The sequence below is a fragment of the Semicossyphus pulcher genome, unplaced genomic scaffold (assembly GCF_022749685.1).
Source record: "Semicossyphus pulcher isolate SPU_LCO1_2020_fin unplaced genomic scaffold, fSemPul1.0.p SCAF_1, whole genome shotgun sequence".
Lineage (NCBI taxonomy): Eukaryota > Metazoa > Chordata > Actinopteri > Labriformes > Labridae > Semicossyphus > Semicossyphus pulcher.
Window position 1 is genome coordinate 31,050,602 of NW_027211603.1, and position 12,624 is coordinate 31,063,225.

A 12,624-nucleotide genomic window follows, 5' to 3' on the forward strand; every position below is an offset into this window, starting at 1 on the left:
GGGTGACTTTAATTTGCTCATGTGATTGCTTGGGACTGTTGTTGCATACATTTTGTAGGTATTTGTTTCATTAACATTTTAAATTACATTAAAAGGGCTTCATATTTCACTCTGGGGCACCTGTGGAGTAGCTTCACATAATTTACAGTCAAAAAAACTCCTCATTTTTCTCACACTGGTGCTCTGTGCAGGCCCTCATACAGCCTCTGTCTGAAACGACTCAGTCAGCTCTGTCCCTTTGAGAAACCCCGCCCCTACAAGCCCACTTTCCTCTGATTGGCCAGCTCTCTGAAGCCTGCTGAGGCGTCACAAAGTGCAGCATGTAGAAAAAACTGTGTGAAACCTGGCGTTCACAGCAGCCTGCAGACTGAGCTGAGAAGCCTGGGGATTACACCAACATACTTTCACCTACAGATCTGAGACTTCATCCACGTTTAGTCTGGACATCCAACATAACATTATATATATGTGTTAAAATAACCCCTCTTTAACTTATAATTGTTAGGTCAAAAACTTTAAGCAACCAGCCACAGCTCCTCCAATCAAAATTCCCCGGCGCCACCACTGGCTCCCACCCTCCTGTTTGAGAAGAAAACATGGAGCAGGAGAACAGAAACAGAGCAGCTGGTGGTGTGTGAAACCGAGAAAATGGCATGGATGGAATTCCTCTTCGCTCTGATGTCCAATCAGAGTCCACAGCGGCCCAGCGACCCTGTTGTTGCCCGGTGTTCTTGTCTCATCTCCCTGTAGCGTCCTCTTTTCTCTGGCCTGGTTGTAGCTCAGAGTATGGCAGCAATCTCCATGCCAAGGCCAGAGGGACGTGGACAATGTGTGTGCCCTGCGACTCTCCAGTGGTTTCCAAGTAAAGGCCATCACTCTCCCTAATTAGCTGGTCTCTTTTGGGCTGTGACTAAAATCACCTCTGTGGCTCCTTCCTCCATCGGATCACACCTAATTTTAATTAGACCCCTCGGAATATTAGCCGGGGTCTTTGTTCCGCTTCCTCTCATTAAGGAGCCAGACAAATGAGTCTTTAAAATCCTTTATACGTCTCCTACATTTCTCCCTCTGTCCCCAACAACCACCCCACATCCACCCGCCCTCTATCTCACTATAGTCCTCATCATTTTCTCTTGCAGGCTCTTTTTCTGTGATATACTATATAATCAGGCCCCGGCCTGGCTAAAACCATGTGAGGACTGATTGCTCATTCTGTCCGAATGTCCCGGTAAAATCACAGGCTGCAAGTTTCAGAGATACAGTTTGAAACGGACCGTAACAACCTGAAGATTACAGAAAACTGAAAAAAGTCTGCTCAGACAGGAGGAGAAGAGGAAAGGGCAACGATAAACAGATTTATACACAATTAAGTTTGATGTTTGGGCTGTCAGAGAAAGATACAACCACCGTATTGGTTGGAATTTAAGGTACCCTGATTATAAGAGAACGAGATAATTTTATTTTTCCTTTTAAATAAATCATGTTTTCAATTTCTTTCATTTGGACCAATATGGGGGAGAGCTACGTTGCTAGTGTTCAGAAAAAGATTTGACAGATATTATGTATCTATTATATAATACTTTGTGATATTAATACTATATAATTTTTGTGTATCTGTGACGGTTCTCAGTCATCCAGGTCATGGTAAGCCTTTTGGACTAAGCTTAGAAGTAGTGTTGTGTACACTTCCAAGTTTTTCTAAGCTCTGTTTTGGATTTCTGATCTTAATTTAATGCAGATTTTTGTTTTTGCAATTAATTTTCAAACGTAACAACCTGATTCACATGTTTTGGTTAAACACATGTAGGTAAGAAGTGGTGTTGAATATTACACTAAACAAGAATTAGAATATCTTACTGATTATCTTATCTTACTGTGTCACAAGCTGGTCCTGGGCCACACTTAAACCATTATACATTCTTTACAAACATTCTGTGATAATTCTGGATAAAAAACCAAGGAACTACCACCACTTTTACATCATTAAAAAGTATAATTTATTGACCTTTTGTGTGTGTCTGATGTATAAATTAATTCATGATCATGCAACCCCACCACTTAAACAATATGTGTCACTCTGCAGGAACAATATCAGAGAGACCAGGGGACTGTTCAGCTACATTTAAGAAAGCTGCTTTTGGTCAATCAGCATCTTCAGTGAGAGCAACAGAAAGCTGGATCACAGTACCCTCCCATATCAGAGACCGCACCAGCTTTAGTATTTTTAAAACATGGCTGAAGGCAAACCAGTCATGTGACCACTGATTTTAACCTTCGTATGGAACGGTCCACCTACATGGAGAGAAGGAAATGTAGCTTTGCAATGTTTGTTGTTTTTATGTCATATACTGTTTGTCAAACGTGTTTGTATTGTTTGTATTGTAATGTGTGTTGTTTAGATCTTCCTGCCCAGGGACCACAGATGTGAAATAGCTATCTAGCTAACTCTGGCCCAACAGTTGTGTTGCCCGCGGCTGCTGTCAAATAAACTTAGAAACTAAACTAATAAAAGAACTAACAATTATAAACCTCACTTGCTAGAGTGTAAGAGACAACTCAAAGCTTCTAATAATTTTTAAAAAGGAGTAGGATGAAGTAACTTATTTATTCCTCCCCTTTAACTCAACATGTAATCCATCAGTAAAATGTATGGATATTAAGTGTTACTGATTTAAATAATCGAAACCATGCCCCGACACTATCATGCAGCTCAAGCACATCCTGTAAGATAAGATTTGTTTTGTAAAGGTTTATGTTGTAGGTTTCCTTTTCTTCATTAAGATAATATACGTAATTTAATTTAAGTAAGATCATTTATATTTCCAAGCTATTTTGTTCTTCTTATTCTGAAAGGTAACTTTGACATGGTGCACTCTGCCTGTAAGGGTTACTGATAATTAAGATTGCCGAAGTGATATTTGTTCATGGTTGTGCTGAGTGTTCAGTTTTCCTACGGTCTGGCCAGTCATTAAAGGCATACCGTGAAACACAGCAGAAGTTTCCCTGTGCTCTTGCTTTGCTCACATCCCAAAGGTATATTTCATTAAACATATCGAGTTAATAGTTAACGCTGAGCAACCCAATGTTATATTACATCTTACCAGCGTTACAATCAGGTTAAACAAATCCTCTAAATCAAAAAATTAAAATTAAAGTAATCAATCATCCAGAAAACGTTGTTTTGTAAGTGCCCTTTCAACAACACATTTTAGAGTTTTCTGATTTGTTAGTGGGACAGTGCCTTCTGAAACTGTTATAAAATCACTATTGAAAAAGATCTGCAGTCTTGGTTATGTTATGCACAATGTTAACGTCATTGTTAAAGATAAGATAAGATAATCCTTTATTGATCCCCAGGGGGGAAAGTCGGGTGTTGCAGCAGTACAAAGACAAAATAGCAAGTCAGTAAATACAGTATAAAATTAAGAATAGATAGATAAATAAAAAATAAAAATACGAGGTATATACAACTGTTATACAAGTAGTAAGTGGCAAGATAAAGTGACAGTTACGGGATAAAGGTACCCCTTTGGAGTTTTTGACCAGGAGAAGCAAAAATGAACGTTTCTCAATCCAATCCACTTTATTTATATAGTACATTTAAAAAAACAAAGTTTACCAAAGTGCTGCACAATGAAATAAAAAACAAATAACAGTAAAATGCATAGAAACATTAACAGCACGCAGGAAGACACTGTTAAAAACATCAAAACTCACAAACACATACAAATACAGTAATAAGACAATAGAAATGACGCAGAAAGACAAAGACCACAAAAACTCTCATGCTGGGTTAAAAGCCAAAGAATAAAAGTTACTTTTAAGACATGATTTAAATGTAGGTAAGGTGGGGGCCATCCTAACGATGGGGGGGAGCTCGTTCCATAATTTGGGGGCCACGGCTGAAAATGCACGGTCACCCCTGGTTTTCAGCCTCGTCTTGGGAACAACAAGAAGCAGCTGACCTCAGAGACCTCAGAGGGGTTATAAACATGCAGGAGGTCAGAGATGTAACCCATTTAGAGATTTAAAAACAAACAATAACATTTTAAAATTAAACTTAAAACGAACGGGGAGCCAGTGGAGGGAGGCCAGGATTAAAAGATAAAACCGACTTAATCTTTGATAAAAGATTCAAATGATAAAAACTAGATTAGACAACAGAGTTCATTGGTTTATCCAATTTAAAATCACATTTCATTTAAAAAACATGCATGCTTCCATTTTTGTTGCGGTTCGGCATTAGCATTATACAAAGGAAAGAAGATCTGCAGTTGTGGTGTTAACACATAAAGAAGCGTACCATTGCTGAAACAGGCGCTGGTTTCTTGTGAGGACAGTCTCACACAGCGACGGTGCTTCAGGTCACCTTGCATCACCTTACAATACAGAAAGCAAAAGCAGCTGCAGGTCTGAACTATGGATGCAGAAATGCTTATTATCACCGTCAATAGACACTTATTTTCTTTTATAGCAGCTGCTTGTCGTTATGGTATAATCTGTTGTATCTTAAACCTTCAAATGTCAGCTTTTCTGCTGTACACTGTGAGTGGCATTGTGTCCTCTGTCCTTTATGACTGTCCTTCTGGTTATTGTGTTATAAGAAACAGTAACCTTCAGACTCTTTCATAGAGGCTGCAAGACAAAACACAAGTAAAACCAAGCTCAGAAGGAAAACAGCAGGAACTCCCTGCAGGTGAATGTTCAGCTAAAACTGTCTAACAGAAGCAGGTTTTACTACAGCTACACACTCAGTTTGTCTGTACAGTTTTAGGATTTCAAGGACAAATATTTTAAAATTGAAATTTGATAAAACAAACTTTATTCCAGATATAAATAAGTACCACCGCCTTGTTTTCATGTGATTACCTGAATGCTCTCCACATGGCAGTGAAGTAGCAGGTTCAGTCAGGGCCTCGCTCGCCTTTCCTGAAGACTTCAGTCCAGCCAATGTGTTGTTTCCTTCACACAGAGTCCACATTTAACGCTGAAATGTTGTTTGTGACTTTAATGTCCCGAGTCCAGCTCCGGGTTGTACTGTGTGTAGCGCTAAAAAGGAGCAACAATCAAAGCTCATTAAGAAAATATGAGCGAGGAGAAAACACGACCGTATGGCGCTGAGCCAGGTTCAAATGACAAAAATGCATTCTTGTTTTTTGTCTGCTGGAGGAATGTGTGTCCCCTGAGCCTTTCCTTGTGTATGACTGCTGAACAAGGATGACTGGAGAAATAAACCCTGGCTTGTTGGTTATTGTCACTTTAAAATAGTGGCTACTGCTGATATTCTTGCCAGCCTCTTTGCCTTCTGATGCTTTCAAATTGTGCACTGTCTACTTGTGACTTCTTTTCACAGGATGTGGCCTTGGTGTGGAAATTATTTGTGGTGAGCGGTTTAACCAATTTTTTTTTTTACCTTAAACTTACTGTTATGCTTTCCAGGGCAGCTGTGGCTCAGTGGTACAGTCGGTCGTCTCTCAATAGGAAGGTTGGAAGTTTGATAATCTTGTGGATTTTAGGGCTGGCAAGCGTTCTGGTTTCTGTCTGAAGTACGCTTGTAGTTCGAGTAGTATTGACCAATCACGTATCAGCTGGCTGCGGCATATGCATAAAAAACAGTCCATGTGGAGAGCAAAAGCAGGCGGAACATAATCCGCCGTAATGACATCTCAGCTCCCATCAGCGTCTATCTGATGATGATTTACCTTCTCATTAATCTCTATAAACGGGCATCTGCATGCTAACAGCTAACAATCTGTTCTAGATCTAAAATTCAACTTGAGATAAATTCCCCTGGCGCTGTGTCACGAAAGCCATTCATTCAGTGTTTAGATTTCCCGACTTCCTCGAATGCATCAGAAATGATCAATCTGACCGACAAACGCTTCATTTTGACTTTTAACTAATCTGCATCATGATGCTAAAACATCTGCAAACTTAAGAGTCGTTAATTAAAGTCAATCACAAGAAAAATGTGTTCTTATTCTGTAAACGATGCAGCACGCATGTTGTGTAAAAGCACTTGAGTGGTCTGAAGACAAGCAAAGTGCTATGTAAGAACAGTCCGGCTAGTCCATTTACCTTTGAAGATTTACAAAGAAATATCTGTACAGAACATAACACCAGATATGAAATCGATAAAAATGAACCTTTGAACCACTGAACTGACTCTGAACTGTACATGACCAGACGTGTGAAGTATTGAAGTACAAACATAAGCTGTAGCTTTGAGGAGTTTTCAGGCATCTGTACATTATTCGAGTATGAATCTTTCTATTATTCCCAACAACAAGAGAAATTTCAACCTAAATCGTTGGGAAAATAACATTGAAACTTTGCCATCAGAGATTATCACACACATGACATGAAGAAACCTTATCAAAGATGCCTCAAGACGATATAGACCTTGGAATCGGAGGCGTCTATTGATTGATTGATTGACAAGGAGATGTAGTAAGACATGGATGAAAGCGAACCAGCCAACATGGCTGACGACTTCAGAACAAATTCAGAGCAGGAAGATACATCCATCAGACTGATGTGCACATTAATTTTCATTACTTTCAGTGTATTGTTATTTATCGTTTTATTTCAAGTTAGAATGATGTCTCCTAAAACGATGAAGTGAGCTCTGCACAGAAACAGCTGGTAGCAATGTCCTTCAGAGGGCTCAAGTTGTTGAAACAAGTATCTGTACTTCTACTAAATTAAACAGTTTGTCTACTGTTGCCTCCTCCATACTCGAGTGACTAAAGGAGAGGAGGAAGCAGGTGAAGATACTTACCAGTGCATAGTGTGCATGTGATCCCTGCCAACCCAGGGACACAAACAGCCTCCAGCGTGCAGTGCAGTTCCTCTTTATGGCCGATGCTGTTAACAATGGGCATGTTGACTCCCCAGCAGCTGCCAGTCTCCTCTGATGGCGACAGCACCTGTAGCAAAAAGAAACAACAACAACAACAACAAAAAGTCAAACACATTCATATCTCCCGGTGGCAGCTCACCGGAGCTGAAGTTCATAATCTCCCTCACCCACGATATTAACATCTGCAACCATTTAGCCCAAGTGTGTTTGCTGGCTTTGTGTGTGCGTGTGCATGCACAAACACACGTGTTTACTATTTGTCTATGTAGAGCAGCGAGTGTGAGGATGCACTCATGGGTGGTTGACTAATAGATGCTGGTGCTCTGCCAGTGCCGCACGCCCTTGTTCATGAATTATAAAACCAAGAGCAATTATGGCTTTTACACAAATTAAGCAAAGCATGCTGGATGCAGACTGTAATTGGGTCAGTGGTTATTTCCTGCAACACACCTGGGCCTGCAGTAAACGCTGGGTATCAATTATGAATGGCTCCTGTCCTACGCAGGGTGCGTAGCAGACCATGGCCTAACACAGCATAAACAAGAACATTAGCATACACATGATGACTGTAATGATCTCTGTGATAATGCTTTGAAGTCTCTTAGTCATATTGTGTTTGTATGTGTGTATCACAGTGTGGACTCAAGGGTCAAAGGGGATGAATTGTATATGCTGTGCTCTTTGAAAGTACTCATTTTGAGTCATTTTATAATGGCAGCTAGGTATAATCACATGTATTATTTCCTCTGCATCCTGGGGCTTAAAGAGCATATCAACAGATTGGATTAATGCCCATTTACCTTGTAAGTACATACAAAGCTGTCTTAGCACCAGTCAGGTCTCCTACCATGTAAGATGTTAGTCAACTCTGACTGGTACCAAGTCAGCCTCACAAAGGACACGTTTGCACCATAAATAAACCCAGTGATGGACTAAAAACACGCAGCTGAGATTACCCCAAGAACAGAGGGAAATGTTAAACCTTGTGTCTTCTTTAATCTACAATTCATCAGCAAAAACATGTCTCAATTAAATAAAAAATGCACAGTTAAATGCAGGATTCATGAAGCAGTAAGCATAAACAAAAATCCCCAGGAGAAGTAAAAGACAATCAGTTCCAGGGAATAAAGATCCAGGAGACAGACTGGAGCCTTATGTACAACCATTCTGTCTACCTGTCAATCAATGTTTCACTGGGGGAAAAAAACAAATGGATTCAGACACATGCAAAAAACAAATGTAACTTGTAATTTATAGATATTAAATATAATGAAGTAGAGAAGGTGTTATACAGAAGCAGCACAGCAGTTAAACTGGCTGAACCATTTTAACGTCAGATGAATAACTAATGATAGAGTAGGTTTCGGTGCAAACTGCGACAAACTTGGCACACACATTGATGTATTTGCAGAAGTGGTTCCACAAGCATCACCGAATGTTACTTAAACTTCAAAGAGAGCCGCACAGCTTGTTGTTTTACCTGGGCTTTTTACTGCAGCAGCGTGTGTATAGTAATGTGCCAAGAGAGAAAGTGCTCCCAATTGTGAAAGAGTGTGAAAACATTTCACTGAGAGGACTCAGCCAGAATGTGTTGAGTCATACAGTATCTCAGCTGTGCTAGGTAACCGCCACATGTGATCCACAATACATGCTGTAAAGGGATGGTATGTAAGCAGAAACAACAGGTGACAATATAAACTAATTTATGAATCGAGGATTTTCAGGTGATGCTCAAGCTTATTTTTGCAGCTTTACACTGTGTGCACAATTATTAGGCAAGTTGCACTTTTGAGGATTAGTTTTATTAGTCAACAACAACAGTGCTCTTGGTCAATCCAAAATGTTAATAAACCTCAAACCTGAATATTTAAGACAGTGAAAGTGAGGTTTTGGCTTTTGTACGAGAATAGCTGTGTGTGCACAATTATTAGGCAACTATAAGTTTTGGCTATTTGCAACAAAACGTTTGATGGTTCTGTGGTCACGTCCTAATATCTTGGCAATTTCAAGAGTGCTGCATCCCTCTGAAAGATGTTTTATAGTTTATAGGGTGTTGATCTCCTAAGGCCACGCCCTCCCTCATTACACAAATGCACATCACCTAGTATGCTTAAATCCAATAGGCATTCATGTTATTCAGCTTGGAGTTGGAAAGTATACATAAAAATGACGATATGGTCAAAATACTCACTTGCCTAATAATTGTGCACGCAGTGTAGTTGTGTAGTAAAGTTTAAAGTAAAGTGGAGTAAGCACTACTTTAACACAAGTTAATCGACAGTATGTAATGTAATCAAAACAGTAACAAAAGACACAGTTTGATGACATTTTGGGGGATCATGGGAGTTTGTGTCTTCATTGTAAAAGTGATAATCTTGAAGATCTCTGACTGTTTGCCTTCATCTGAGCGTCAAATTTGTTTCTTTTTCTTTGGATTTTCACTTATTGTTGAAGTTGTATCTGTAGTCATCGATCTTTTCTTTGTTTGTTCAGCCATAGTAGATTACTGTTTACTCGCAACACTTGCAGAGAGCGGAAAAGCAGCTGCTTAGCTCCGCCTACCCTCTCTGGCAGACCAACCACTGCTGGCTGATGGAAAACGCGTCACTAACTGGGCGCCGCTTGAGATTTTTTCCGTGAATGTTGCCACAGATACCCAGTCCATAAACCTTGTTCAGCGATAGATAGTTCACAGACATTTATTTAAATGAAAACAAGTTACACCTAATTCTGTGAATGAAACAGTAGTTTGTAATTTCTCTCTGCTTTCCAACACTGACTCAAATCACTTAAAAAAGACTAAGATGATTTATGATGTGACACGGCTACTGCTCTGGAGCAGGTTTTGTACGAGATAAGAGATCAACCTGTAGTAAACACCACCTGCTGACCAATCAGGTCTCTTGATTCAGGAGCTCTGTAAGCAGATCGCAAGAGGGAGGAGGGAGAGAGACCAGTAAAACACTTCTGCTTTACTGCAGATTTTATGAAGTATATTCATGAAAGATATTCATTGTGCTTTACTGATATACATCTACTACACAGACTGATAAAAACACTGAAGCCTTGTACTTGTTTTACTTACAAGATATTAAAGTAAACTTTAAACCGCTTTAAATTTTGGTTTTATATTAGCAGCCGCTTAGCTCTGCCTACCCTCTCTGGCAGACCAACCACTGCTGACTGATGGAAAACGCGTCAATAACTGGGCGCCGCTTGTGAGTTTTTCCACAAAAGTCACCACAGTCACCCAATCTGTAATACTGCAAATGCAAAGGCTTTCATCAGTGGGCCATAGGCTCAATCACTATTGTGTATTTCCGAGTGAAACAGGACGTGCAGGCGGGACGTATCATTAGAGGGATTTGATTTGATCGTTGAGAAGTGGGCGTAGACAGACGTTCTCCACAGCGCAGTAGCTAGCTAACTGACCGAGCGTTCTTGGTGCTCTGCGGCTAAATGTTGCAGATTGATTGGTTGAAATTGTTTGGTGCTAACTTACGCAAGCAGGCTTGAAATCTAGTTTTACCGGAAGAAAAAATGATCGGATTTTGATATAAGAATACGTAGAAATGGATTTTCTGTATATTTTTGGGCCTATATTGTCAAATAGATGCACAATATTACCGGGGATGTGATCTAAAAGGATTAAATGACAGTTTCATTTCACCTCGACTTTAAACAAACACCATTGCTGGTTACAGTCAATTTGACGTGACTTGGGCAGAAGTCATGTTCCCGAATTTGGTTATGTATTAAAGTTCATTCATGTAAAGTTTGGTCACATTTATTCACATCATGTCATTTCAGTCTAATACCAATATAACAATTGTACGTTATCTAACATTAATAGTCTGCAGACTTCTGTCTGTTTCCTGTGTTTGGGCAGAAGACAGGAGAGCAATTCATCGCACACTTACCCTGAATAAAAGGATGAATTTCTCTGGATTTGAACATTGCTGGGATAATTAAAAGACACTAATCTACCAAATGTAGTATATTTCTAATAATTTCAGACTTTTTAATGCAGAAATGTAACATTTTAAACTTTTAAGCTTAATTACAGCTGTAAAAACTACTTTTTAAGTTTACGAATCTTCTGTTGGCGGGTGGCGCTGGTTTAGCTTAAAGGTGAAATTGTGCGTCGCAGTGCACCCAGGTTCGACTCCCACCCCCGGCCCTTTGCCACGTTTCATTCCCACCCTCTATTCCCCTATTTCCTGTTTCCGACACTATCCACTGTCCTCTCACTCTCAATAAAGGCATTCAAAACCCCACAAGAAAAAAAGAAAAAGGATATTCTGTTGGCACACACTCTACTGTTCCTTGCAAAAACCATGAAATTACATCTTCTGAGTGGAAATCCACAGTGGCCCTGAGAGCTAAGCACACTGCAATTTAAGAGAACACATGCAGAAAGACAAAACAAGCACACAAAGACAAATTCTTCATCAATTTGACAACAAGCAAAGCACTTAGAAAATGTGCTGCAAATACAGACAAGAAAACAGACTAAAGATCCACACAGATAAGAACAATAATACGATGCATTCTTAGCTTACTGGGTGGCTGTGTCTGTAATCATTTCCATGCTGCAGTTAAAGGCAAAAAGGTTTGTCTTCACCCCCCCCGTATGAGCGAGTCTCAATATGACGTGTAAAGCCATCTAACTAGTCTTGCACAATAACCAAATGTGATTCACAGCTAAAGCTTCATAAGCATGTTAAATTGAGTTTATATTTAGACAAGCGAGCAGGCATTGCTCTGATTTAAATGTAACTTATATGTATTAAGCATTTGGCTGCCTGAACTACACCTACACCACACTGCAGCCTACCTACAATATTTTTAACATTAATATATGCAGTGAGGAGTTACAGATCCTTTGAAAGTTGCAGTAAATGTCTTTGGTAAAGTCGACATATTAGCATGTGTAAACACCTGCCATGGAAAAAACACAGTCTGACCTCAGGCTCAGGAACAAAATAGTCAAATACAGTAAAAAAGAAGTGTTCACCTAGCGAGTCAGGACCCTGAGGAAAGTTTCCAAATTTAAATTCATAATTCATTCCCATTTTTCAAAGAGCTTTATTAGACTATTTAACTGCTCTGTGCTCCCTCATTTGCAGAGTGTAACTAAAAAATGGGTGCTTCAAAAACTCATGAATACAAATACTTTTGAGCATCTGAGAATCCGACTTTATCAATGTCAGAGGCTTTTAGAGTAATAATCCAGAGCAGGAACAAATGAGATGTCAGTATGGTCAAAGCCAAGGCTGACACGTCTGTTTTTACAGTTATTAAAAGGGGGTCAAGTGAAAGAAAAACAGTTCCACGCTCGGTTTAAAAGAACACAATGAGCCGACAGCTGAATAAGCGGCTCTGCCACAGTGTGCTGGGTTTTACAAACAATAGCTTCAGCAGGGTTTGTACTTTTAAAAAATAGTGTGATTAGACTGAAACATGACTGTACATGTTGGGTCTTTAAAATTGAGTAAATCACACATCCATCCACTATCTATAGCGCTTATCCTGTTCAGGGTCGCAGGGGGCTGGAGCCTATCCGAGCTGTCATTGGGCGAGAGGCAGGGTACACCCTGGACTGATCGCCAGTCAATCACAGGGCTGACACACAGAGACAGACAACCTTTCACGCTCACATTCACACCTACCGGCAAACCATTAGGGTCACCAGTGAATCTAACAAGCATGTCTTTGGACTGTGGGAGGAAACCCACACATGCACGAGGAGAACATGCATC